The sequence below is a fragment of the Lissotriton helveticus genome, chromosome 6, assembly GCF_964261635.1.
Source record: "Lissotriton helveticus chromosome 6, aLisHel1.1, whole genome shotgun sequence".
Classification (NCBI taxonomy): domain Eukaryota; kingdom Metazoa; phylum Chordata; class Amphibia; order Caudata; family Salamandridae; genus Lissotriton; species Lissotriton helveticus.
The window spans coordinates 1,974,692,256-1,974,720,200 of record NC_136067.1 but is presented as its reverse complement, the minus strand read 5'-3'; positions in this window follow the sequence as shown (position 1 = coordinate 1,974,720,200).

Genomic DNA, 27,945 nt, shown 5'->3' with positions numbered 1-27,945 from the left:
GAGCTGATGGGTCCTAGCACCTCAACGCTGAAGATCATGAAGTGCTACAGGAATGCAGGTGAAATGCTGGGCTCAGGTGATCTGGAGAATGAAGAGCTGGAGTCTGAAGAGCTACAGCCTGGAGAGATGCTGCAGCATCCTGTTCAAAAGTCTCAAAAGCAAACAGAGAGATCCAGACCTCGTGTGGTTTTTATACCGGAAAGGAGTCAAACTATATGACTGTCGAATCTGGGTTTTCATGGCTAAAGCAGGGTTGAAATTCCTTAGCTCAGTCTGCATAAAACAACCTGTTTTTTTTTTCAATATTCTGGAAGCCCAGATTTGCGCAGTGCTCAGGAGGCCCCTATATCAAGTCTCCTGGCATGTGCCCTCCCTCTTTATGCCATGTTGCTTGAGTGGGGTCCATCCAAAGAGACACTCCTTTTAAAGTGGGTGACTATGTTCCCATGACCTGCCCTTGGCACTAATACTGACTGATGAAAACCTATTATACTATGGTTCAGGCCTTTTTACCTGAGCTTTCTGGCCCTCTTTGGTAAACTGTGTAGCAAATATGTAAAAAGTTCTTGAGAACCTGTGATGATTGGAATGTGCATTGCGGTCACTTTCTCTATATAGGGAACCCCTAGGGTTCTAGAGTGCTCAATGTGGTTAGTGGCAGTGGTAAGGGGAGTGGTGTGGCGCAGCAGCCAGGGCGACTGACTCCAGAGCACAGGGCTCATGGTTTAATCCCTGGCACCGACAGCAGCTCAGCTCAGCAGCACCATGTGACTCTTGATAATAACTCACTAAATCTTCCCAACGGCCCCCAGCGCCTTGAGACCCTTATGAGTGAGTAGTTTGTGCTTCACAAATACCGGATTTGGCAGTGAGAGAGTGCTTTCTCCCCAATCCACTCATACTCCCCCTGAACTGCTTCTGTCAGTTCTCACCTCCCTATAGAATGATTTGCTAATCCAGTTTCACAGCCTGACAATAATGACTACTTTGAAAGAAAAAGAAGGACAGACCAGTTCTAGCAGACTACTGTGTGACCTGTCTTGGATAACACAAGCTCAAAGAAATTACCAAAAAGCAAGGGCACCATACACACAACTTGCAGTGAAGAGCAGCTTCCTGCCCTACCTCCCTATCCTGTGTACTGTAAAAAGCACTGAGTTGACATACGCAAAAGCAGAACATCTTCTCTCAAAACTGCTTGCCATAGAAATATTGAGCACTGAAAGGAAAATGTTCCTTGAGTTTAGTGGTTGCCCGTCTATCTTTGTGGTCATCAAACTGATCAATCAGATTCACAGTTTCTGTCTGTTCTTCCTGGAAGTAGAAAAAAGCAAATCCCTGCAAATTATATGGTGCTCATTTTTTTATTTACTCTTGGAGCTCTGATCACCTGTGTAGAGGAAGGCAAAGCCCAGAAGAAGAAATCCTGGCTGCCTCTCCTTCAGGGTTAGGGACCATACCCCAAGACTAAGGAAGAATTATCCCTTCATTCATCCTCCATTTTTCCCAATGATTACTAATGAAATATTCTGAAGACAGGAGAAAAAAACGTAACATAAAGCATGCTGCTAGCTGACCCTTCCCACCACTTGGACGGGGAGCGGCCATTTCAACGCGTTTTTCACCACGCGTTGCAATTACATTGCATGCATTACAACACATGCGATGTTACAACGCGTGGTAAACACATGCATACCATTACATCGCATGCGCTTTTACAACGCTTCCGATGTAATGGCTATCCAAGTTGTTGTGAGGAAACTGAGGCTGTTTCCTAACAATGACGTGAACCTCTGGTGACGCAGGAAGCAGGAGCAGAGACGGCGACGCTGGAACTACGAGGAAAGAGGTAAAGCTGATTGTGCTTGGGGTGGGGGTAGCGGTTTTGGGTAGGGTAGTGTCATGTAGGGGTGGGAGTAGTGTGGGTAGTTTAGTAGTGTTTTAGGGTTGGGGTAGGGTAGGGGTGGGAGTAGTGTGGGTAGTGTTGTAGTGTAGTAGTGTTTTAGGGTTAGGGGTAGTGTACGGGTGGGAGTAATGTGGGTAGTGAATTAGTGTTTTAGGGATTAGGATAGTGTAATGGTGGGAGTAGTGTGGGTAGTAAAGTGTAGTAGTGTTTTAGGGTTTTGAGGTGGGAGTAGTGTGCGTAGTGTAGTAGTGTCTTAAGGTTTAGGGTAGTGTAGTGGTGAGAGTAGTGTTGGTAGTGTTGTTGTGTAGGAATGTTTCAGTGTTTAGGGTAATGTAGGGGTGGGACTAGTGTGGGTAGTGTTGTAGTGTAGAAGTGTTTTAGGGTTTAGGGTAGTATGGGGGTGGGAGTCGTGTGGGTAGTGTTGTAGTGTAGTAGTGTTTTAGGGTTTAGGGTAGTATGGGGGTGGGAGTCGTGTGGGTAGTGTTGTAGTGTAGTAGTGTTTTAGGATTAGGGGTAGTGTAGGGGTGGGAGTAGTGTGGGTAGTGTTGTAGTGTAGTAGTGTTTTAGTGTTAGGGGTAGTGTATGGGTGGGAGCAGTGTGGGTAGTGTTGTAGTGTAGTAGTGTTTTAAGGTTTAGGGTAGTGTAGGGGTGGGAGTTGTGTGGTAGCAAGCCTCAGCCAGGTCCACCAGTGCAAGGGATTCGCCCTTCTCTACACAGAGTCCTTAGACCAATAGCAAGAAGTTGGCACATAAACTGGAATAGAAAAGACAAAGTTTATTAAACCTCATGAGGTGGATTTACATTCATACAACACCCTTCGGTAGAGTATGAGGTAGCACACTGACTGGAAGGAGCTTGGTCCTTTTATACCCACACAGGGGCTCAAATGAAGGGGGTACAAGATACAGAATGCTGGTTTCAAATACATATAAGGTCATACAGAGAGTGTGCTAGCAACAAGTGGGAGGGACTGACAGTTAGCTAATTCTGGTGGACACATCTTGACAGTTACAAGTTGGAGACAGCTGCATGCTCAACTGAGCATGTGCATAGCAGAGGAGACTAAATATATCTTGTCTCTAGGCAGATTTCAAGAGCAGTTGACAGGAAGGTAGGACAGAGTACATGGAGAGCACATGGCAAACAAAATGCCGATAGAAATACAAAATGGAGTCCGTAAACGGACAAGATAGTCTCTGAATACAAGATGTCTTTTGCTAATGCTTAACCTAATCATTGTTAAATTACAACAGTAGTGTGGGTCGTGTAGTAGTGTTTTAGGGTTTAGGGTAGTGTAGGGGTGGGAGTAGTATGGGTAGTGTTGTAGTGTAGTAGTGTTTTAGGGTTTATGGTAGTGAAGGGGGTAGTGTGGGTAGTGTTATAGCGTAGTAGTGTTTTAGGGTTTAGGGTATTGTAGTGGTGGGAGTAGTTTGGGTAGTGTTGTTTTAGTGTTTATGGTAGTGAAGGGGTGGGAGTAGTGCAGGCAGTGTTGTTGTGTAGTAGTATTTTAGGGTTTAGGGAAGTGTAGGGTTGGGAGTAGTGTGGGTAGTGTTGTAATGTAGTAGTGTTTTAGGGGTTAGGGTAGCATAGGGGTGGGAGTAGTGTAGTAGTGTTTTAGGATTTTAGCGTAGTGTAGGGGTGGGAGTAGTGTTGTAGTGTAGTAGTGTTTTAGGTTTTAGGGGTAGTGTAGGGATGGGCGTAGTGTGGGTAGTGTAGTAGTGTTTTAGGGTTAGGGGTAGTGTAGGGGTGGTAGTAGTGTGGCTAGTGTAGTAGTGTTTTAGGGTAGTGTAGTGGTGGAAGTAGTGTGAGTAGTGTAGTAGTGTAGTAGTGTTTTAGTGTTTAGGGTAATGAAGGGGTGGGAGTAGTGCAGGTTGTGTTGTTGTGTAGTAGTGTTTTAGGGTTTAGGGTAGTGTAGTGATTGGAGTAGAGTGCGTAGTGTTGTAGTGTAGTAGTGTTTTAGTGTTTAGGGTAGTGAAGGGGTGGGAGTAGTGCAGATAGTGTTGTTTTGTAATAGTGTGTTAGGGTTTAGGGTAGTGTAGGGTTGGGAGTAGTGTGGGTAGTGTTGTAGTGTGGTAGTGTTTTAGGGTTGGGGCAGTGTAGGGAGTTGGGAGTAGTGTGAGAAGTGTAGTAGTGTTTTAGGATTGAAGGTATTTTAGTGGTGGGAGAGGTGTGGGTAGTGTTGTAGTGTAGCAGTGTTTAATGTTGGGGTAGTGTATGGGTGGGAGTAGTGTGGGTAGTGTAGAAGTGTTTCAGGGTTTAGAATAGTTTAGTGGTGTGGGTAGTGTTGTAGTGTAGTAGTGTTTTCGGGTAAGGGGTAGTGTAGGGGTGGGAGTAGTGTGGGTAGTGTGGTAGTGTTTTAGGGTCAGGGATAGTGTAGGGATTGGAGTAGTGTGGGTAGTGTTGAAGTGTAGTAGTGTTTTAGTGTTTTGGGTAGTGTATGGGTGGGAGTAGTGTGGGTAGTTCAGTAGTGTTTTAGGGATAGTGTAGGGATGGGAGTAGTGTGGGTAGTGTTGTAGTGTAGTAGTGTTTTAGGGTTTAGGGTAGTGAAGCGGGAGTAGTGTGGGTAGTATTGTACTATAGTAGTGTTTTAGGGTTTAGGGAGGGTTTAGGGTAGTGTAGGGGTGGTAGTAGGATGGGTAGTGTAGAAGTGTTTTAGGGTTAAGGGTAGTGTATGGGTGGGAGTAGTGTGAGCAGTGTAGTTCTGTTTTAGGGTTTAGGGTTTTGTAGGGGTGAGAATAGTGTGGGTAGTGTAGTAGTGTGTTAGGATTTAGGGTAGTGTTGGGGTGGGAGTAGTGTACTAGTGTTTTAAGGTTTTAGGGTAGTGTAGGATAGGGGGTAGTGTTATCGTGTTTTAGTATTAGGGGTAGTGTAGGGGTGAGAGTAGTGTGGGTAGTGTAGTAATATTTTAGTGTGAGGGTTAGTGTCAGGGAGGGAGTAGTGTGGGTAGTGTTGTAGTGTATTAGTGTTTTAGGGTTAGGGGTAGTGTAGGGGTTTGAGTAGTGTGGGTAGTGTAGTAGTGTTTTAGGGTAGTGTAGGGGTGGGAGTAGTGTGGGTAGTGTTGCAGTGTAGTAGTGTTTTAAGGTTTGGGGTAGTATAGGGGTTGGAGTAGTGTGGATAGTGTTGTAGTGTAGTAATGTTTTAGGTTTGGGGCAGTGTATGGGTGGGAGTAGTGAGGGTAGTGTTGTAGTATAGTAGTGTGTTAGGGTTGAGGTAGTGTAGGGGTGGGATTAGTGTGGGAAGTTTTGTAGTGTAGTAGTGTTTTAGTGTTAGGGGTAGTGTATGGGTGGGAGTAGTGTGGGTAGTGTAGTAGTGTTTTAGGGTTTAGGGTAGTGTAGTGGTGCTAGTGGTCTGGGTAGTGTTGTACTATAGTAGTGTTTTAGGGTAGTGTAGGGGTGGGAGTAGTGTGGGTAGTGTTGTAGTGTAGTAGTGTTTTAGGATTTTGGGTAGTGTAGGGGTGGGATGTAGTGTGGATAGTGTTTTAGTGTAGTAGTGTTTTAGGGTTGGGATAGTGTAGGGGTGGGATTAGTGTGGGTATTGGTGTAGTGTAGTGATGTTTTAGGGTTTAGGGTGGGGGTAGTGTAGGTAGGGTTGTAGTGTAGTAGTGTTTTAGGGTTTAGGGTAGTGTAGGGGTGGTAGTAGGCTGGGTATTCTAGTTGTGTTTTAGAGTTTAGGGTAGTTTAGGGGTGGGAGTAGTTTGGGTAGTGTTGTGTATCAGTGTTTTAGGGTTAGGGGTAGTATAGGGGTGGGAGCAGTGTGGGTAGTGTTGCAGTGTAGTAGTGTTTTAGGGTTTAGGGTAGTGTAGGGGTGGGAGTAGTGTGGATAGTTTTGTGGTGTTTTAGGGTTGGGGCAGTGTATGGGTGGGAGTAGTGTGGGTAGTGTTGTAGTGTAGTAGTGTTTTAGGGTTGGGGTAGTGTAGGGGTGGGATTAGTGTGGGTAGTGTTGTAGTGTAGTAGTGTTTTAGTGTTAGGGGTAGTGTATGGGTGGGAGTAGCGTGGGTAGTGTAGTAGTGTTTTAGGGTTTAGGGTAGTGTAGTGGTGCTAGTGGTGTGGGTAGTGTTGTAATGTAGTAGTGTTTTAGGGTAGTGTAGGGGTGGGAGTAGTGTGAGTAGTGTTGTAGTGTAGTAGTGTTTTAGAGTTTAGGGTACTGTAGGGGTGGGAGTAGTGTGGATAGTGTTGTAGTGTTTTAGGGTTGGAATAGTGTCGGGTGGGAGTAGTGTGGGTAGTGATGTAGTGTAGTAGTGTTTTAGGGTTATGGGTAGTGTAGGGGTGGGATTAGTGTGGGTAGTGTTGTACTGTAGTTGTGTTTTAGGGTTTGGGTGGGAGTAGTGTGGGTAGTGCTGTAGTGTAGTAGTGTTTTAGGGTTTAGGGTAGTGTGGGCGTGGGAGTAGTGTGGGTAATGTTGTATTGTAGTAGTGTTTTAGGGTTTAGGGTAGTGTAGGGAGGGAGTAGTGTGGGTAGTGTTGTAGTGTAGCAGCTATTTAGGGTTTAGGGTAGTGTAGGGGTGGTAGTAGGTTGGGTAGTGTAGTAGTGTTTAAGGGTTTGGGGTAGTGTATGGGTAGGAGTAGTGTGGGCAGTATGGTACTGTTTTAGGGTTTAGGGTAGTGTAGGGGTGGGGTAGTATGGGTAGTGTTGTAGTGTAGTAGTGTTTTAGGATTTAAGGTAGTGTAGGGGTGGGAGTAGTGTGGGTAGTGTAGTAGTGTTTTAGGGTTTTTGGGTAGTGTCCGGGTGGGAGTAGTGTTGTAGTGTAGTAGTGTTTTAGGGTTTAGGGTAGTGTAGGGGTGGGAGAAGTGTGGGTAGTGTTGTAGTGTAGTAGTGGTTTAGGGTTTAGGGTAGTGTAGGGGTGGTAGAAGTGTTGGGTAGTGTTGTAGTGTAGTAGTGTTTTAGGGTTTAGGGTAGTGTAGTGGTGGGAGAAGTGTGGGTAGTGTTGTAGTGTAGTGGTGTTTTAGGGTTTAGGGTGGGGATAGTGTAGGTAGTGTTGTAGTGTAGTAGTATTTTAGGGTTTAGGGTAGTGTAGGGGTGGGAGTAGTGTGGGTAGTGTTGTAGTGTAGTAGTGTTTTACGGTTTAGGATAGTGTAGGGTGGGTAGTGTTGTAGTGTAGTAGTGTTTTAGGGTTTAGGGTAGTGTAGGGGTGGTAGTAGGCTGGGTATTGTAGTTGTGTTTTAGAGTTTAGGGTAGTGTAGGGGTGGGAGTAGTTTTAGTAGTGTTGTAGTTTATCAGTGTTCTAGGGTGGGGCAGTGTATGGGTGGGAGTAGTGTGGGTAGTGTTGTAGTGTAGTAGTGTTTTAGGGTTGGGGTAGTGTAGGGGTGGGATTAGTGTAGGTAGTGTTGTAGTGTAGTAGTGTTTTGGTGTTAGGGGTAGTGTATGGGTGGGAGTAGCGTGGGTAGTGTAGTAGTGTTTTAGGGTTTAGGGTAGTGTAGTGGTGCTAGTGGTGTGGGTAGTGTTGTAATGTAGTAGTGTTTTAGGGTAGTGTAGGGGTGGGAGTAGTGTGAGTAGTGTTGTAGTGTAGTAGTGTTTTAGAGTTTAGGGTACTGTAGGGGTGGGAGTAGTGTGGATAGTGTTGTAGTGTTTTAGGGTTGGAATAGTGTCGGGGTGGGAGTAGTATGGGTAGTGTTGTAGTGTAGTAGTGTTTTAGGGTTATGGGTAGTGTAGGGGTGGGAGTAGTGTGGGTAGTGTTGTACTGTAGTTGTGTTTTAGGGTTTGGGTGGGAGTAGTGTGGGTAGTGCTGTAGTGTAGTAGTGTTTCAGGGTTTAGGGTAGTGTGGGCGTGGGAGTAGTGTGGGTAATGTTGTATTGTAGTAGTGTTTTAGGGTTTAGGGTAGTGTAGGGTGGGATTAGTGTGGGTAGTGTTGTAGTGTAGTAGCTATTTAGGGTTTAGGGTAGTGTAGGGGTGGTAGTAGGTTGGGTAGTGTAGTAGTGTTTTAGAGTTTGGGGTAGTGCATGGGTAGGAGTAGTGTGGGCAGTATAGTACTGTTTTAGGGTTTAGGGTAGTGTAGGGGTGGGGTAGTATGGGTAGTGTTGTAATGTAGTAGTGTTTTAGGATTTAGGGTAGTGTAGGGGTGGGAGTAGTGTGGGTAGTGTAGTAGTGTTTTAGGGTTTTTGGGTAGTGTCCGGGTGGGAGTAGTGTTGTAGTGTAGTAGTGTTTTAGGGTTTAGGGTAGTGTAGTGGTGGGAGAAGTGTGGGTAGTGTTGTAGTGTAGTAGTGGTTTAGGGTTTAGGGTAGTGTAGTGGTGGGAGAAGTGTGGGTAGTGTTGTAGTGTAGTGGTGTTTTAGGGTTTAGGGTGGGGATAGTATAGGTAGTGTTGTAGTGTAGTAGTGTTTTAGGGTTTAGGTTAGTGTAGGGGTGGGAGTAGTGTGGGTAGTGTTGTAGTGTAGTAGTGTTTTACGGTTTAGGATAGTGTAGGGTGGGTAGTGTTGTAGTCTAGTAGTGTTTTAGGGTTTAGGGTAGTGTAGGGGTGGTAGTAGGCTGGGTATTGTAGTTGTGTTTTAGAGTTTAGGGTAGTGTAGGGGTGGGAGTAGTTTGGGTAGTGTTGTAGTTTATCAGTGTTTTAGGGTTAGGGGTAGTATAGGGGTGGGAGTAGTGTGAGTAGTGTTGCAGTGTAGTAGTGTTTTAGGGTTTAGAGTAGTGTAGGGGTGGAAGTAGTGTGAATAGTTTTGTAGTGTTTTAGGGTTGGGGCAGTGTATGGGTGGGAGTAGTGTGGGTAGTGTAGTAGTGTTTTAGGGTTGGAGTAGTGTAGGGGTGGGATTAGTGTGGGTAGTGTTGTAGTGTAGTAGTGTTTTAGTGTTAGGGGTAGTGTATGGGTGGGAGTAGTGTGGGTAGTGTAATAGTGTTTTAGGATTTAGGGTAGTGTAGTGGTGCTAGTGGTGTGGGTAGTGTTGTAATGTAGTAGTGTTTTAGGATAGTGTAGGGGTGGGAGTAGTGTGAGTAGTGTTGTGGTGTAATAGTGTTTTAGAATTTAGGGTAGTGTAGGGGTGGGAGTAGTGTGGATAGTGTTGTAGTGTTTTAGGGTTGGGATAGTGTCGGGGTGGGAGTAGTGTGGGTAGTGTTGTAGTGTAGTAGTGTTTTAGGGTTAGGGGTAGTGTAGGGGTGGGATTAGTGTGGGTAGTATTGTAGTATAGTGGTGTTTTAGGGTTTGGGTGGGATTAGTGCGGGTAGTGTAGTAGTGTTTTAGGGTTGGAGTAGTGTAGGGGTGGGATTAGTGTGGGTAGTGTTGTAGTGTAGTAGTGTTTTAGTGTTAGGGGTAGTGTATGGGTGGGAGTAGTGTGGGTAGTGTAATAGTGTTTTAGGGTTTAGGGTAGTGTAGTGGTGCTAGTGGTATTAGTAGTGTTGTAATGTAGTAGTGTTTTAGGGTAGTGTAGAGGAGGGAGTAGTGTGAGTAGTGTTGTGGTGTAATAGTGTTTTAGAGTTTAGGGTAGTGTAGGGGTGGGAGTAGTGTGGATAGTGTTGTAGTGTTTTAGGGTTGAGATAGTGTCGGGGTGGGAGTAGTGTGGGTAGTGTTGTAGTGTAGTAGTGTTTTAGGGTTAGGGGTAGTGTAGGGGTGGGATTAGTGTGGGTAGTGTTGTAGTGTAGTAGTGATTTAGGGTTTAGGGTAGTGTGGGGGTGGGAGTAATGTGGGTAGTGTTGTATTGTAGTAGTGTTTTATGGTTTAGGGTAGTGTAGGGTGGGAGTAGTGTGGGTACTATTGTAGTGTAGTAGCGTTGTAGGGTGTAGGGTAGTGTAGGGGTGGTAGTAGGTTGGGTAGTGTATTAGTGTTTTGAGTATGGGGTAGTGTATGGGTAGGAGTAGTGTGGGTAGTATAGTACTGTTTTAGGGTTTAGGGTAGTGTAGGGGTGGGAGTAGTATGGGTAGTGTTGTGGTGTAGTAGTGTTTTAGGATTTAGGGTAGTGTAGGGGTGGGAGTAGTGTGGGTAGTGTAGTAGTGTTTTAGGGTTTTAGGGTAGTGTAGGGATGGGAGAAGTGTGGGTAGTGTTGTAGTGTAGTAGTATTATAGGGTTTAGGGTAGTGTAGGGGTGGGAGAAGTGTGGGTAGTGTTGTAGTGTAGTAGTGATTTAGGGTTTAGGGTAGTGTGGGGGTGGGAGTAATGTGGGTAGTGTTGTATTGTAGTAGTGTTTTATGGTTTAGGGTAGTGTAGGGTGGGAGTAGTGTGGGTACTATTGTAGTGTAGTAGCGTTGTAGGGTGTAGGGTAGTGTAGGGGTGGTAGTAGGTTGGGTAGTGTAGTAGTGTTTTAGAGTTTGGGGTAGTGTATGGGTAGGAGTAGTGTGGGTAGTATAGTACTGTTTTAGGGTTTAGGGTAGTGTAGGGGTGGGAGTAGTATGGGTAGTGTTGTGGTGTAGTAGTGTTTTAGGATTTAGGGTAGTGTAGGGGTGGGAGTAGTGTGGGTAGTGTAGTAGTGTTTTAGGGTTTTAGGGTAGTGTCCGGGTGGGAGTAGTGTTGTAGTGTAGTAGTGTTTTAGAGTTTAGGGTAGTGTAGGGGTGGGAGAAGTGTGGGTAGTGTTGTAGTGTAGTAGTGTTATAGGGTTTAGGGTAGTGTAGGGGTGGGAGAAGTGTGGGAAGTGTTGTAGTGTAGTAGTGCTTTAGGGTTAGGGGTACTGTAGGGGTGGGAATAGTGTGTTGTGTAGACGTAGGATTGTCACTTACCTTATATATACTTACCAAGAGTATAGCTTTACCATGCCTGCCTTTGCGTTGTAATGGCATGAGTGGTAAAGGCATACTCGTGGTAAAAGTATGCTATGTAATGGCATGCGATATCATTGACATCACGTAGTAATACCCGCGTTGTAATGGCATGCGTGGTATTAGTATGTGATGTAATGACATACATCCACCTGGACACTATAGATGGCCAGCTTACCCAGCATTCTTCCTACTTTTTCTCTTCTGTCTTTGGCTGAGAGGACTTGGGGATCCCTCCTTGACTTGAATTCCCATCTTAATACTCGTCTATTGTCCAAGATTGGGACGTTGGCAACTTCCATTATCCATGATGGAGTCAGGCCTACATGAAATGGAATCGGATCTTAGGTGCTTTACAACACTACTACTCAATCTTCTGAAATGTCAACTGACACCTTTTGAGGACAGATCTTTAGGACAGACTTGGGGATGGTTTTTCTTCCTGCAGAAAAAAAGAGCATCTGAGAGCAGGGCTCATTCTCTTTTTTTAATTTTTAATTTTTTATTAACAGCATGAGCAATACATACATACGATTCTTACAGGCAATAGGGTACAAAGATAGAAATAAATAAAACAGGAAGGGGAAAGCATTGAAGTATCATTCTAAGATAATACATTTTCATGCAATATCCGTCATTAATTAGTTGATAGAAGCAGATAGAGTGAGAAGAGTTATGATCTTAAATAAAAGTCCCCCAATTTTTTTCCTTTTTATTTAATGATCTTGCACGTCTTATTTTAGCTATTGAGGATTCCTTGGTGTATGTTTCTTTGACCAAGGACCACCATTCCATAGCGTGAGGTGGAGTGTGTGATATCCAGGCCCTAGCAATAGCCAATCTAGCACAAGCAAGTACAATAGTTACAAGGTCTTTCTGCGATCTCTTCGAAGTCGATGGACCTAAAAGTACCATTGATGCATTGAGAGAGATAGGTCTACCAAGTTTTTGATTAAGAACCTTTGGGAACTCTTGCCCAGAATTCGGCCAATACTAGGCATGAGAAAAACATATGTTCAAGATCTGCCGCTATTAGATCACATTTAGGGCATTTAGACCTATACTCGTTGTACTATTTGAGGACCATTTTTATATCCTTTCTGGTGTGTAATACAGACCACATATTGTTTTATAGTGTTGTAGCCTTTGGCTAGAGGACTGTACTAGTTTGTTAACCCCTTCCATGCTCATGACGAGCTCAGCTCGTCATGGCATACACCTCTCAGGTGCTCATGACGAGCTGAGCTCGTCATGACCACACCCGTTTTCGTTGCGGTCCAGCACAGCAGGGGAAACTACCAAGCAGCGATGTGGTTAAGATCTAGAAAAACTGCAGTAATCTGGTTAGCAGTTATATTACCGCCTAATCGTGTGCTCCATTTCACAGCCAATTTTCCACAGTCATCAGTTTTATGATTGTTAAGATATCTATAGCCCACACTGATTACTGACTTGATCTTATCTGAGTAAAAACAGTTCCAAATATCTGAGTCCGAAGTCTCCTTTACATTCATACTACGTACAAGGTAGTCTCAGATTTGTAAATATTTGATCTGCCTGGCTTCAGTCAATTTGTACAATGTCTTAAGTGTCTCAAAATCCATGAAGCCATTACTACCGTAGAGGTCACCCAAGGTTTTTATTCCCGAGCAAACCCAGATCTTACAAGCCCCATCATGGAAGATTTCAGGAAATCATGGGTTACCCCAAAGGCGAAGTTTAGAATGGAAAAGCCTAGTCCTACAAACTGTGAGAATCGAGAGCCAGATTTTAACACTCTCTCTTGCAGTGTTAAACTTTACCCTTTTGAAGTAGTTGGGGTCATTTACTTTGGCTAAAAACATGATGGATTCCTCTCCTAACATAAATTTATAAAAATAATAGTAATTATTTGGACTAAGTAGGCTACGAAGACGACCTATGAAAGCTGAAAGAAAGTCTGGGAAGTTGAGTCCACCTTACCTTGATGCAAGTTTAAGCAAAGATATTGATCGGCGAGCTTTTTTATATCCCCAAATATAACTGCCGACAATCCCATCTAGTTTTTTAAACAAGAGATACATAATGGAATGGATCTGAATAAATAGAGAAATTTGGGGAGTTTTTTAATTTTAATTAAATTAATCCGTCCAATAATATTAAGCGGCACTTTTTTTTAATGTAAGTGCTGTTTCTCTAAGGAGAGTCTCATAATTAAGTCCAATAATTTCATTTAGGGAACGATTAACTCCTAAGTAAGTGGCAGTTCTACATACCCCTGATATCAGGGTCTGAGGTTTGTAGTTCATTAGTATCTGTGTTTTATTTATATTAAGTTTGTATCCGGAGACCATTCCAAAATCTATTAGCCTCCTCGGTTATTCCATTTAGAGCTTCAACCACGTCCGTAGAATATATTGCGATGTCATCAGCATAAGCTGTGATTTTCAGAGAGTTCAGGCCAGAAACAAAAGGGGCAATTCGAGGTTGGAACTGTAGCGCAGAGAGAAACGGTTCCATAGATAAAGCAAAAAGCAAGAGTGACAAAGGGCACCCTTGACGGGTACCCCGAGATATTACAAAGCTTGAAGATGTCATCCCTGCATAGCTGATTTAAGCAGTTGGGTGGTCGTATAAGGCTTGGATCCATCTTAAATATTTGCCTTTGAAGCCAAAGGCTATCAATGTTGCCCATTGCTAATCCCACCCCACTCGGTCAAAAGCTTTTTCAGCATCCAACAATATCATACCGAGTGGGGTGGAGTTTACCTCCATGACATCAAATGCGGTTATAGCCATATTCACAAGAGCTGTTGTGTCTCTACCTTTGACAAAGCCATGTTGTTGAGGATTAACCAGGCGTGGAATTAATGGCGCTATCCGTTATCCGCTATCCGTGTAGCCAAAACTTTGGCAAACACCTTTGCATCAGTATTTATCAGTGAGATGGGTCGATATGACCCACACTCATCAGCTGGCTTATTTTTTTTCAAGAAAAATAACATTTTTGTGGTATTCCATGAGTTAGGTGCTTTTCCTTCTGCACCGATTGAGTTGGCAGAGAAGTGGGGATAGTTCATCAGAACAGAGTTTATATAGCTCTAATGGTAGCATGTCTTCCCCATCGGTTTGGTTTTGCCCGATGGTAATGCGGAGATTGCAGATCTAATCTCGGCCAAAGTTATATTCTCTGCCAAAGAATCAATGCCCTCTATTTCTCTGCTCTTTGTTCAGGTTATATCCAAATATCCTTGTATAATGTTTATAGTAGGGTAGTTTTCTGGGTTATATAAGGCACTATAATAATTAACAAATTGTTCTAATATCTGTATAGGTTGAGTATATACCAAATCATTAGATCCCTTTATTTTTTTTTATCAGTGTTTTAGCCTTATTGTCTGCAACTTTATGTCCTAAGATTTTCCCAATTTTGTCCCCATTCTCATATTGAGATAAATGATATTTATGCAGTTTTATACTGTTTTTCTCTCTGAGAGTAGCTTTCAGATCAGCTTTAGAACTCACTAGGTTGTATCCTATTTCAGCAGCAGGGCTCATTCTCAAGCTCTGGCTTGTCTCTGGTAGAAGGTCTAGTGTCAAATGGTCTGCTGTCCATATCTGGTGTCATGGGCCCGTATATCATATATAGCATCTTTTGGTTCATACACTGAAATATTGGAAACCTGCTTCCACTGTCATCTCATCTAGTGCCTCTGCTTCAATTTAGTAAATAGTTTAAAAATCTTGAATTGGAACAAGTACACAGTAAGACACACTACATGTGTGAGATATTTTTGAAACATGTAATGTTGTGATCTAAGGCAGTGGTTCTTAAGCTTTTAACTTCTGTGGAAACTGACTTAATCATTACTGCAATCTGGGGACCACTACTGAATAATTGTTTTAATCTGATGACCCTCATTGACTGATTATTGTAATTGGAATCCGGAAACCCTGGCCAAAGCAATTTCAATGATTTGAGCTGCAAAACAAAAAAATACAGAAACAAGCATTCATCAAACTAATACATAAATTAGGAAATATGTTATTTAACTGACAACCAAATATAAGAACAATAAAAATGTAATTTAAATTTCAAGTTTGGATCTTTTCCGGGATAGCTGCGGAGAACCACGCCTCCGTGTAGCCAAAGGTAACGCTGCCCTGCCCCCAGCAATAGAGTTTCGGCGTACCTGAGCGGGCGCGTCACGGAAAATGACGGTCCTGCTGGCGGTCTTTCTCTCCCCTTCACGGCCGGCGTTCTGCATCTGTCGTTCGTGGCGGCCTCTTCTCCTTCAATGAGGTGGCATGAAGCTTCATGTCACTGATGCAACTTTTACTGAATACGCTGGGAACAACAACGGAGGATGCTCGGCAGAGGGGGCTCAGAGGTAAGAAGCAGGAGGTAAGGGTATTTTTCTCCACGGAGGTTGAAATGCAATTAATCAATTGAAGTTGTGCTCAGGACACTTAAAGCTGCCTGGGAGCAGTCTGAGAGATGTTTTAGTTACTGCTAATCTTTTCACTAGCACATATATTGTTCTGGAAATCAATGGAGGTGTGTCCGAGTGCTCGAGAACAGGCTTTAAAATGGACAGTGTGACTTATTATAAATCACCCGCCAGGGCACATCACGCTGTGTTCAGGGGGAGTGTTAAATACACAGAGGTTCCAGCCGCCCCTCCTCTCCCAAGCTCTCAGTAGATTCTTTACAAAAGACACTTTGATCCATTTAACAAAGCAGGCTTCCAGGCAACACGTTTACTTGGTACACTCCCGGTAGCAAACTACATACCGCTATTATAGTGCAACGTGTAAGCCGTCCTGGGAGGCCGATATATCTCTTCTGGCAAGGCTGGGGCAGTGGGTTGGGGCCGAGCAGCCCTGCTGAAGACAAACTGTGATTCTGGGAAAATCACTTAACCTCCTGTGCATACAAAAAAAATGTATGTGTCATTGAAGTAACTGGTACTCATGCAAATCACTCCAATATATTCGGGTCGAGTTCACGCTATATAAAACTGCAAAAAGTTACAACGTAACACACATTCTCATTCATCACTGTCACATTCTATTGAGGTGAAAGAAAAATAAGCTTTACGAAAACATGACCCACTAATTTTATTTTAATTAATTGTTGTCCGTTCTCGATTAAGCAGCTCGGTTGATTTCACCTTTTCACTAGGGAAAGTTCACTACACGCACACAGTGTCCAATGGACACAGTGAGGCTAGAGTACGACTCTGTTTCATTTTTACTTATGTGATGATATCTGTTCAGGGGCTTAGCATTTAACAGTGCAGCAGGAGTAGTACCACCGTAGCCCAGAGGTGTCAGCAGCCCATTGAACCCCAGTTGTGGCTTTCCTTTAATACCCACCAGAGAGGCAAACGCCCCCATGCTCCCCTACCTACTTTGCAGTATTCCTTAACTTTCAGCATGCTCAGGCCTGGCACCATGTTGCTGGTTGGTGAGAAAAAAGAAAAACCCTCGAGAAGCATCAGAATGGGCTATATTAAGATCAAAAATACTGTCTCCAACACGTAACACAACAACTCTTCTCACACAAATGTCCCGTACACACAACCCTCAACCACAAGCACGAACATATGCACGCAAAGAGTCTTCCACGCATACAAGCACGCTTACACACATTGCCTCGCTATATACAAACTCAGGCACACATTCACAAGCTCCCCATATAAACACACAAACACAATCACCCTATCTACACACACTCATTCAAACACACACATCCGAACTCCCTGTACACATCCAAACACACGACTCCCAACAGACACTTAAGCAAAGCACATGCACACAACCTTTCTGTAGACACCTAAACACACATTCAGGCGCACACACACACAAATGCGCACGCACACCCCCACACATACACAAACTATTTTTCAAACACCGAAGCCCATAAGCGCGCCAACCCAATCACTAAGAGTGGTTTTGATTTACTTCCGGCTGCACCTACTCTCTCTTCATTGAACACTTCCTTATACAGCAGAGAAGCCAGGAGGAACCTGCCTGCTGCAGGGGTTCTCTGCTGTCACATTCCTGCCTCACTGCCCAAGTCACAGCTAACCCAAACGTGAGCATTCCACACAGAAAAAAATGTTCACATGTATCATTTAGCATACAGTTAGTAATCCTGAATTTTGCCCTAATCTTGGCTTTAGCATTTTTAAAAAAAAATATTTTGAATTTAACATAGAACTTTAAGCAAATGTCAAATCCCATTTCATTTTGTTACAAAGTCTATGGAAAGTCTGAGGAAGAAGCCAGGTAGGTAGCTATAAATACTGCAGCAGGTACGGTGTGTAAGAAGCTCACTGCTTTCTAATTAGTTGTTGATTTGCTTCAAAGCCGGAGGGTGTGGGCCCGTTTTCTTTACTTTCACAAAATGATGCCATACCCTAGTCATGCTAATATCCAATTGCTGCAACGGGGTATACAAATAAAATTCACTGTCCTGAAAAAGCGTTCTTGCTTTTTGTCATGCTGCTCTGAAGCATACACACACTATAGTTACTGTTCCAATGCTTCTTGTTAATGGTATTTCAGGTTTAGGCTGCACAGGCATCGAAAGGGCCTTGTTGCTTGCTGGCAGTGCTTTATTATCAACTGGACGTCTCGTGTCAGTTCAATTTCTCCTTCCCTCCTGCATTCATCTCTTCACTTCAACACCAGAGTGGATTGTAGCAACATACATCATATTTTGGCCTATACAGTTCTATTTGCACACTAATTGGTTACGTAACGTTACAACTCTACTACCTATGGACACATTCTTGATTTAGTCATTTTGTCAGCTGCACCAATTGTCATATAATTAAAACATTTCCACATTTGCCAAATATTCCATCATCTGCTGCATAATCTGCAGATTTGAACAAAAAAAGCCTTGTTTCTAGCTCAAACGGCTGAAATGTTCCCAAAAAAGCAGCTTGACGTTTTACAGCATGGTGGAAGGCCCTTTACAAAGCTGGAATGGTCACGTGTTACTTATTGCTAAATACGGGTGTTAAATTGGTAATAATAGTTCACACACCTCTCATGTTTCTGTACCTGTCTTGCCTCTTTCTGTATTTCTCTTCCATCTTTCTGCACCTTTCGTCTTCTTCCTGCGTCTCACTGTCTTTTTTCTGCACTTCACTTGCATCTTTCCGCATTTCTCTTGCTCCTTTCTGCACCCATCTTGCTTCTTTTTGCACCTTTGTTGGATCTTTATGCATCCCTTTTGCCTGTTTCTGTAAGTCTCAAGCCTCTTTCTGTAGTTCTCTTGCCTCCTTCTGCACCTCTCTTGCCTCTTTCTGAACCTCATTCTCTAATTTCTGTATCCCTCTTCCCTCTTTCTGCACCTCTCTTGTCCCTCACTGCAAACCTGTTCCCTCTTGCTGTACCCCTTTTGCCTGTGTCTGCAACTCTCTTTTCTCTGTCTACAGTTCTCTTGCCTCCTTCTGCACCTCACTAGCCTCTTTTTGCACCTGTGTTCCTTTCTGCACCTTTCCAACCTTTTCTGCACCGTTCGCACCTCTTTCTGTACCTCTGTTGCTTCTGTCTGTACTTCTCTTGATCTTTCTGCACCCTTCATACCTCTTACAGCACCTCTGTTGCTTCTTTCTGTACTTTTTTTCATCCTTTCTGCACCCAGCCAGCCTCTTTCTATACTTGCCTCTTTGTGCACCTCTCCTACTTATTCATGCACCTCTCTTGTCTCTGTTTGCACCTCTATTGGTCCTTTCAACACTGGTCTTGCTTCTTTAGGCACCTATTCTGCAAGTTTCTGCACCCCTCTTGCCTCGTTCTATACCCCTTTTACACAAATAAATAAATAAATAAAAATTAAAATCAATAATTAAAATAAAATAAATTCAGTACTTGTATAGCACATGAATCACCTCCGAAGGGGTATCTGGCACTGGGGGCCATTGGGAAGATTAAGCAAGGTATGGCCCAGAGTCGCATGGTGCTGGGCAGACCCCTGCCGCTGGAGCCGGCGATCGAACCGTGATCACCAGCGTCCAGCGTTAGTCGCCCTTGCCGCGGCACCACACCTCTTTTACCTGTTTCATCACCTCTCTTTCCTCTGTCTGAAACTCTGTTCCCTCTTTCTGTACCTCTTTTGCCTGTTTCTGCAACTCTCTTGCCTCTTTCTGGAGTTCTCTTGCTTCCTTCTGCATCTCCGTTGCTTCTTTTAACAATTCTCGTGTCTCTTTCTGCACCCCTGTTTCTTTATCCTGCACATTCCATGCTTATTTCTGCACCTGTCTTGCTTCTTTCTGCACCCCTGTTGTCTCTTTTTGCATTCATCTTCCCTCTTTCTTTATCTTTATTGCCTGTTTCTGCATGTCAGTTGCCTATTTTTGCATTTTTCTTGCTTCTTTCTACACCTCTGTTGCTTCTTTCAGCAATTATAATCTGCTGTTTCTGCACCTCTCTTGCCTCTTTCTGCAGCCATATTCCCTCTTTGTACAACTGCCTAAACTCTTTCTATACCTCTTTTTTGTCTTTCTGCACCATTCTTGTGTCTTTTTGTACCTCTCTTGCTTCTTTCTGCACTTCACTTGCCTCTTTCTCACAGTCCGGGACTCTTTTAACAACTCTTCTGCTTCTTTCTGCAGTCCTCTTCCTTTTTTTTGCACGTCCCATGGCTCCTTCTGCACCTCTGTTGCCTCTTTCAGTACCTCTGGTGGTTCTTTTTGCACTGCTCCTGCTTCTTTCTAAACCTCTGTTACTTCTTTCAGCAATTCTCTTGAGTCTTTCTGCAATTCTCCTGCTTGTTTCTGTACACCTCTTGCCTCTTTCTGAACCCATCTTCCCTCTTTGTACAACTCTCTAGCCTATTTCTACACCTCTCATCCCTATTTCTGCACCACTCTTGCCTCTTTGTGTACCTCTGTTGCTTCTTTCTGCCCTTCTCTTACCTCTTTCTGTACCCTTTGTGTGTCTTTCGGAACCTCTGTTGCCTCTTTCTGTACTTCTCTACCTTCTTTCTGCACCCCTCATGCCTCTTTCAGCACCTCTGTTGCTTCTTTCTGTACTCCTCTTCCTTCTTTCTGCACCCCTTGTGACTCCTTCTACACCTCAGTTGCCTTTTTCAGTACCTCTGTTGGTTCTTTCTATACTGCTCTTGCATCTTTCTACACCTCACTTGCCTCTTTCTGCACATCTCTTGCTTCTTTCTACATATCTGTTGCTTCTTTCAGCAATTCTCTGCCTCTTTCTGCAGTTGTCTTCCTTCTTTTTACACCCCTTCTTCCTCTTTCAATACAACTCTTGCCTCTTTGTGTACCTCTCCTACCTCTTTCTTTACCACTATTGCCTCTTTTTCACCTCTAATGATTCTTTCTGAACAGCTCTTGCTTCTTTCTGCACCTCGCTTGCCTATTTCTGCACTTATCTTGCTTCTTTTTAAACCTCTATTGCTTCTTTCAGCATTTTCTAGCCTCTTTCAGCACTTCTATTCCTTCTTTCTGCACTCCTCCTGATGCTTTCTGTACCTCTCTTTCCTCTTTGTGTACTCCTCCTACCTTTTTCTGCCCCTCGCTTGCCTCTTTTTCTACCTCTGTTGGTTCTTTCTGCACTGCTTCTTTTTACACCTCACTTGCCTCTTTCTGCACCTCTGTTCCCTGTTTCTGTACCTTTCCTGCCCGTGTATGCACTTCTCTTGCCTCTTTCTGCACCTTTGAGTTAGAGATAGTTTTAATTCCCCTGCCCTAGGGTCTTGCAGTGGAGGTCATGCCAATCACAGGGGTACCCCAACCCATAGTGTACCATAGTGTATGTAGGTGTTTTCACTGTATTCAAAGTGTCTTTCAGCATAGCACTGGGTCCAGACCTCCTCAGTCAGTCAGTCACAACCAGTAGCAGTCAATTAAAAGTTGGGGGCACAGGATGAGTTTGCAACAAGGTCTTTTTCTGCACCTTTTTCTGCACCTCTGTTGGTTCTTTCTGCATATCTCTTGTTTCTTCCAGCACTTTTCTTCATCTTTCTGGGCTTCTATTGCCTTTTTCTGTGCCTTTCATCCTCTTCACATGTCCTACCTCTGTAGGCATCGTTAGAAATTACCATTTAAGATCTTAGCAATTAACTGAAAAAAACATAGGTTTCAGGGATGTTATAGTTATCATTTAATAAACCTTAGAAATTCACTTAAAAAAATATAGGTTTCAGGGAGGTCATATTTAGAAATTAGCATTTAGAAAACCTTAGAAATTCACTGAAAAAAACACGAATTTCAGGCACGTTATAGTTAGTTGGACATTTCACTCATACAAAACCGAAGAAAGAAATGTGGCCATTTTAGTTAGTTTTAGTTATAGTTGAGCTCACTATAACTGGCGCCCCCGCAATGCACTGCTGATGACGTCACATATTAAATCATTCATGACAATCACCGATGAAAATAATAATAGGCCTTTAAGCGTGTGTGTCATGATTGACGGTGTTTCTGGGGGCTTGAACTGTATGGGGAATCCTAATAGCTGCATGTTATAATAATATATAAAGTGCATTTGTCGAAGTAAGATCTGAGCTAGAAACAACTTTAGCAGTTTGCCAGCTGTGTTTTTCTCACAAATACATACACAGTTACAGGGGTTCCGGTGAGTCCTCGAGTCTGCTCAGATGTCATTCACTGTTTTCTTGCCTGCTGCAGAGCCTATCACACTTGTAATCGGGGGCAGGCAGCGGCCGTGCTAGCTGGCTGGGGCGGGAGAGGGCGGGGCCGGCAGAGCTCATACATTTTTCTTGTTCACCTACCGATGCACTCTTGTACCTCAGATCCAAAGCTTATGTAAGGGTATGACGAGGTGCATCAGATTATCATGTGGACGATATCATTAGTGATGTCATTTGAAATGTCATCAGTGATGTCACTGACCAGGTCATGAATGATGTAATATGTGACATCATCAGCAGTGCATTGCATGGGCGCGAGTTTTAGTTAGCTCAACTAACTTTAACGGACAAATTTCTCTGGTTTTGTCAAGTGAAATGTCCAACTAAAACCAATACCAGTTACTACATACTACACCCACTGATTTCTAGGTCTACCAACCCATCTACATATTCACTCGTACAATCACTCATACATGTAGTCACTCATCAATACAACACTATCATAAGCACTCATACACCTGTACAGACACTCACATACTACCACTCATCCAGAGTTACTCACCCACCTAGTCAGTCCTGCAAAGAATCAATCACACTTCCATTTACTGACTGTTAGAATTGGGGATCTCTGGTTGGCACAGGTAGGTACTTCTGATAAGCAGGGACCCTCTCCTCTAGTCAGGGCAAGGGAATTACCCTCTTAAAATAACCCCTGCTCACCTTCTAGGTTGCATGGTGCGAGCAGTCAAGGCTTATTTCAGAGGCGATGTAAGTTAAGCAGTTGTGACCACATACAGTAACAAAGTGACAACACTACAAATGGACACCACACAAGGTTCTATATAAAAAATAGGTATACTTTATATAGAATTATCACAAGACCAATAAACAACAAAAATAATCCACAGTACTAATACATTTCAAGGGTTCTGGTTGAAAGGGTGTAAATCAAAGTTCTGTGAGAGTCGGTAACCTTGTCCGGCTACAGCGTGTTGAAAGAACAGCAAGTCTAACAAATCCAGCGGGCCACGGCGGTGCGGGCCCACTCAAATGTCGACAGACTCAAACACAGTACCTTTTCCTTGGGGCGGCCGGCACGGATGTGCGAGCCTGTTCTGGGGATCATCGTGGTGTACAAAAAGAAAGCGTTGGAGGTCACGGTGTTCCTTCTGTCACGGTGCAAGCTACGGCTCGTTGATGACATCGGTGAACTCATAGCTTGCGTTGTTCAGGGCTGACGTTGTTCGTTGCGGTGCTTCCAGCTTTACGGTGCGGCGTTTGAGCCGGAGTTTGGGAGCTGGCGTCGATCTGTCTAGACAGCGGCGAGTTGGGCGGTGCGTCGCAAAGCGTGCGTGGCGCTGCCCAACTCCGGTGCGGTCACAGGACTCGAAGTCAGCAGCAGTGACGCGTTGGTCAGACCAGTTCGATTCGGTGTAGCGAGGCGTTGCACGTTGTGGTGTCCTTCCAGTCGCGGTGCAGGCTATGGCTTATTGACGGCGTCGGTGAGAGCAGAGCTTGAGTTGTTCAAGGCGTACGTTGCTCAGTGCGGTGCCAACAGGACACCAGGTTGGTCGTGAGAGTCGGTCACAGCTCTCTGCCTCTGTAGCCACTTGTTTCCAGCAGCAATTCACAAAGGCTGGTGAAGTCCACTGGTCCTGTGGCTTCGGTCAGGGGGCAAGCTCTCTTCCAAGCCCTTGGAGATCTTTTGCACAAGTTGAAAATAAAGGTAAAGTCCACAAAGTCTTTCCTCCTCTCTAGGCAGCTCAGGCAACCACTGCAGGCTAATCCCCCAAACAGCACTTCAGCTTGGGAATAGTCTCTCCTCAGTTTCTTCAGGTTCCTTCTCCTCAGCAGAGGTTTTGTCTTGTCAGTTCCAGGAATGACCTAATTTCATGGGCTCAGGGTCCCAATACTTATACCCCCAAATCCTTTGTTCTCTGTCGGGGGAGGGGCCTGTGCCCAGTTCGAGCCAGTTCTGAAGCACTCTGTTTACCAGATTTCTCCTTTCCTTTCACAGCACAGGGCAGGCATATCAGACGCCCCACAGGACGTGGAACCAGCATTGTGGAAGGCAAGTACAGTCCAGGAGCACTTTGTTGACAGTCTTCCTTCTCTTCTTTCAGTGTGCAGGGCAGAGACGTCAGACACACCACAGGGGTTGGAGCTAGCATTTTAGAGGGAAGGCCCAGCCCTATTAAGGTCCCAGGTGCAACTCCTCCCTCCCATCTTAGATGCAGATCTCCCTGTTCACCACCAGGCAGCCCCAGCCTGTCTCCGGGAATTCCCCAGTCCTGTTACACACAAACCCAGACAAGGAATACACAACCTCACAGAGGCGGGCTCAAATGGTTAGGCAAGCAAATACCTACTTTCTAAAAGTGGAATTGGCAAACACAGAATATTAAAATAAGCTTTACTAAAAGATGTATTTTATTATTCTAAGTCCAGGCATACTAAACTCGAATTTCTACCATGTTCTCTGAGTCTGCTGGGATTATAACCATGTAACAATTCAGCAGCCCATTCTAGCCCATGAGGACAGGTAGCCTTGCAATAGTGAAAAACTAAAATGGCTGTAATTCACTATTAGGACATGCGACACACATCAGGGCGTGTCCTACCTTATACTTACAATGCACCCTGCCCTTGGGCCTACCATAGGGGTGACTAATATGAAGAAAAAGGAAGGTTTAGGGACTGGCAAGTGGATGCACTTGCCCAGTCAGCATGACAGTGCGAGACTGCACGTAGGCTCTGCAATTGTAGACCTTAAACACATTTTACTAGGCCGCTTCTGTGGGTGGCACAATCAGTGCTGCAAGCCCACTAGCAGCATTTGGATTTACACGCCCTGTGCACACTCAGTGCACTGTACTAGGGTCCTACAAGTAAACCAAATATCCAATCATGGAACCACTAATCCATACATACATTTTACAGTGGGGAGCACTAGAACTGTGGCACTGGACAGCAGTGGCACAGTGCCCAAAGCATCTAACACCAGAAAAACACATGAGGCAACAGCTAAAATGGAAGGGAGACCCACGCCAATGGTGCCAGGTCTAACACTGACCTATACACACACCACATCCCTTATTGAAACAGAAACAAATGCATACTTATTCTCTTATACAATCAATGATAGAAGTATACATTCATCCGTACTCTCACGGACTCTCACATATAGTAATTTATATACTCTAACTCTCACATAGACTGCCTTTTACATATGTAGTCACTTGGACATGTACCACTGAGACATCCATTCACTTACCAACACACCCATACACACTCTCACCCACCCATACAGCTGTTTCCACATGCACTGTGGAACCCATACACCCAGTGAATCAACCACTCACACATCTATGCACAGTCACACACCTCCCACCCACACACACTCAGTCTCCCATACAAATACTCAGGCAACCAATCAATAGCCCATATAGACACTCATGTAGCTGCTGACTAACCCATGCAGAAGCTTACACAACAACAGACAGACTGATACAGACATTCACACAGTTTGGTCACTAACCCATGCATTCAGTAAGACACATTTAATCACTCACTTATACAGTCAGTCACGCACCCACTAAATCCTCAATCCAGACCCTTATACACCCACTCATTCTTCAATAAACCTTGACATACATATAATACATATTTAAACTTTACAGAATCACACAGTCACTGGATTAGGTCATCAGTAAAGCAGGGTTGAACTTCAATAACTCAACATCCAAACAACAACCTGCTTATTTTAATATTCTGGCAGTCTAGATTTGTGCATTGCCCACAATACCCCTACATCAAGTCTCCTGGCATATGCTCACCCTCTTTATGCCATGTTGCTTGAGTGGGGCCCATCCAAAGAGACACTCCTTTGAAAGTGAGTGACTATGTTCCTATGACCTGACCTTGGCTCTAATAATGATTGATTGATGAGAACTGATTATAACATGGTTCAGGCCTTTTTACCGGAGCTTTTTGGCCCTCTTTGGTAAACTGGGTAACACATATGTATAGCATGTATAAAAGTGCTTAAAAACCTGTGATGGTTGGGATGTGCATTGGGGTCAATTTCTCTATATAGGGAACCACTAGCGTTATACGTTGCTCCATAGGGTTAGTGGTAGTGGTAGGGGTGTGGTGTAGCGGCCAGGGCAGCTGACTCAGGAGCGCAGGGCTCATGGTTCAATCCCTGACACCTGCGGCACCTCAGCTCAGCACCCTATGAATCTTGGCAATAAATTACTTAATATTCCCAACGGCCCAGCAGTGTCTTGAAACCCTTAAGAGTGAGTAGTTCATGCTTCATAAATACCGGATTTGTCAGTGAGAGAGTGCTGTCTCCCCAATCCATGCATGCTCCCCCTCAACAGCTTCTGTCATTTCTCACCTCCCAATGGAATGATTTGCTAATCCAGTTTCACAGTCTGGCACCAATAACTACATTGGAAGAAAGAGAAGGACATACGTCTTCGAGCAGACAACTGTGTTACTTGTCTTGAGTAACACCGGCCTAAAGAAATTACCAAAAAGCAATGGCGCCATGCACACCACTTCCAGTGAAGAATGGCTTCCTGCCTTACCTCCCTTTCCTGTGTGCTGTGAAAAGAAATCAGTTGGCATACTCAAAAGCAGGAGAACATCTCTTCCCAAAACTGGTTGCCATAGAGATGTTGAGCACTGAAAGGAAAATGTTCATTGAGTTCCATGGTTGCCCCAATGTCTTTGTGCTCATCAAATAGATCAATCAGATTCAGAGTTTATGTCTGTTCTTCCTGGAAATAGACAAAATCAAATTCCTGCAAATTATATGGTGTTAATTTTTTTATTTACTATTGGAACTCTGATCACCTATGTAGAGGAAGGCAAAGCCCAGCAGAAGAAATCCTGGCTGCCTCTCCTTCAGGGTTAGGGACCATACCCCAAGACTAAGGAAGAATTATCCCATCATCCATTCATCATTTTTCCCAATGATTACTAATTAAATATTCTAAACTGGAAGACAGGAGTAAAAAAGGAACTTTAAGGCATTCTGCTAGCTGACCCTTCCCACCACTTGGACACTAGAGATGGCCAGCTTACCCAGCATTCTTCCTGCTTTTTCTCTTCTGTCTCTGGCTGAGAGGACTTGGGGATCGTTCCTTGACTTGAATTCTAATCTTAATTCTCTTCTTGTTGTGCTGGATGCAGAGAGGTTTTGTGTGCAACATGAAAGCATTTTCTTAGCAAGATGGGGTATGCTAATACCTGTGGTTGGCATTTCTACTATCCGTTTTTGAAGATGTTATGTTATCTTATGTTAAATTATTTTTGGAAGGCGCACAGCTAGCTGAAAAAAGGGTGAGATGGTAAGAAATGTCAGATATTGACCATGCTTATGGCATCATACCCTGTTGGCTTGCATCAGTAAAACTGCTGTGTTAAAAGTTAGGATGCAATACGCAGTAACCCGTGAAACTGCATCTCCCAGTGTTGCACCAGGAGTGGAGCCCTGCACACTCATGTGCAGTAACTTTTTTTGAGTTTCAGCCCATGAATCTCTTTTTTCTTGTGGGTATATATGGGAGCACGGTTGTGGCCAATTGTTGTTCTATTTTGGGGAGTCCTTTTATTTTACGGGTAACATTTCTGGAAACATTCCTGTAACAGCTTTTTCTTCAGCTTCATGCTCACGTTCTCCATCAAGAATGAGATCCGGAGTGATTTTAGACTTTTTTTTTTTAAGATGATGGCTTCTGTGGTTGTTCTTTTACATCTCTAGGGATGATGCATATTTCCACAGAGGGACAACTGGTTACTTCATGCTCCATTTCCATAGGAGGCCTTAAAGGAGCATTTGACTCATAATGGTCTACTGTTGAGTAAGCTATTACTTTGGCGTAGTTCTGCAAGGTGTGCTTTCCCACCCACGAGTGACATTGGTGAACTTGGATTATGGCTCCAGTGGTGAATGTAAAAGACAGATTATTGAAGCCTTGCAAAACACTATTCAATGTGCAATTTAGATAGAGGCATTGCTTTTGGATTAGTAACAATCCCATAAAGGGATCAGGGGCACAATGAAAACAGCAACAAACCTTATTTTTGCTATTCACAGTATCACACAAACACTGTACTAAGATGAATAAACAATGTTTAGTAAAAGTTTTTAATACTAAAGGAACAATATGTTTCTCAGTACATCTAAAACAACTACACAGAATATTATAAAAACACCAATAAGGCACTTTATAAGTAATGAGAATACATTGAAAATTTCTAGCATGTTTTAAAATGTCATCGTAAGCCTAACAATGTAATGCCTACTACTATGTGCTACACGGAGAGAGCATGGAAGGCAGAGCTACTTGCAGTCTAGAGCTATTTAGGGAGAAGAGATGCAGTGCATACCTTGTTGACAGCAAAGGGTATCTTTATCAGTGGAGGTGTGTAGCTAGTGTTCCCTGTGAAGGGCCGAACACATGCTGCGGTCTTCCTTCGGAGTTCGGCTTCTGTCTTCAAGTGAAATTTAGCATCTGCAAAGTGTGCTGGCAGTACCTTCTCTGGCAGAATCTTGGGCAAAAATCTGGGCGAAGAACCTCTCCTGACAAGTGGTAGTCGTCATATATTTAATCTTATCAGAGATTGGCATTTCTTATGTGAAGTTACGCAATGTCTGACATAGATTATGTGCATCAAGTTGTATGTCACAGACGTTTCCTTATGTACATATAAGGTAAAATTATGTCAATTCAGACTACGTTAA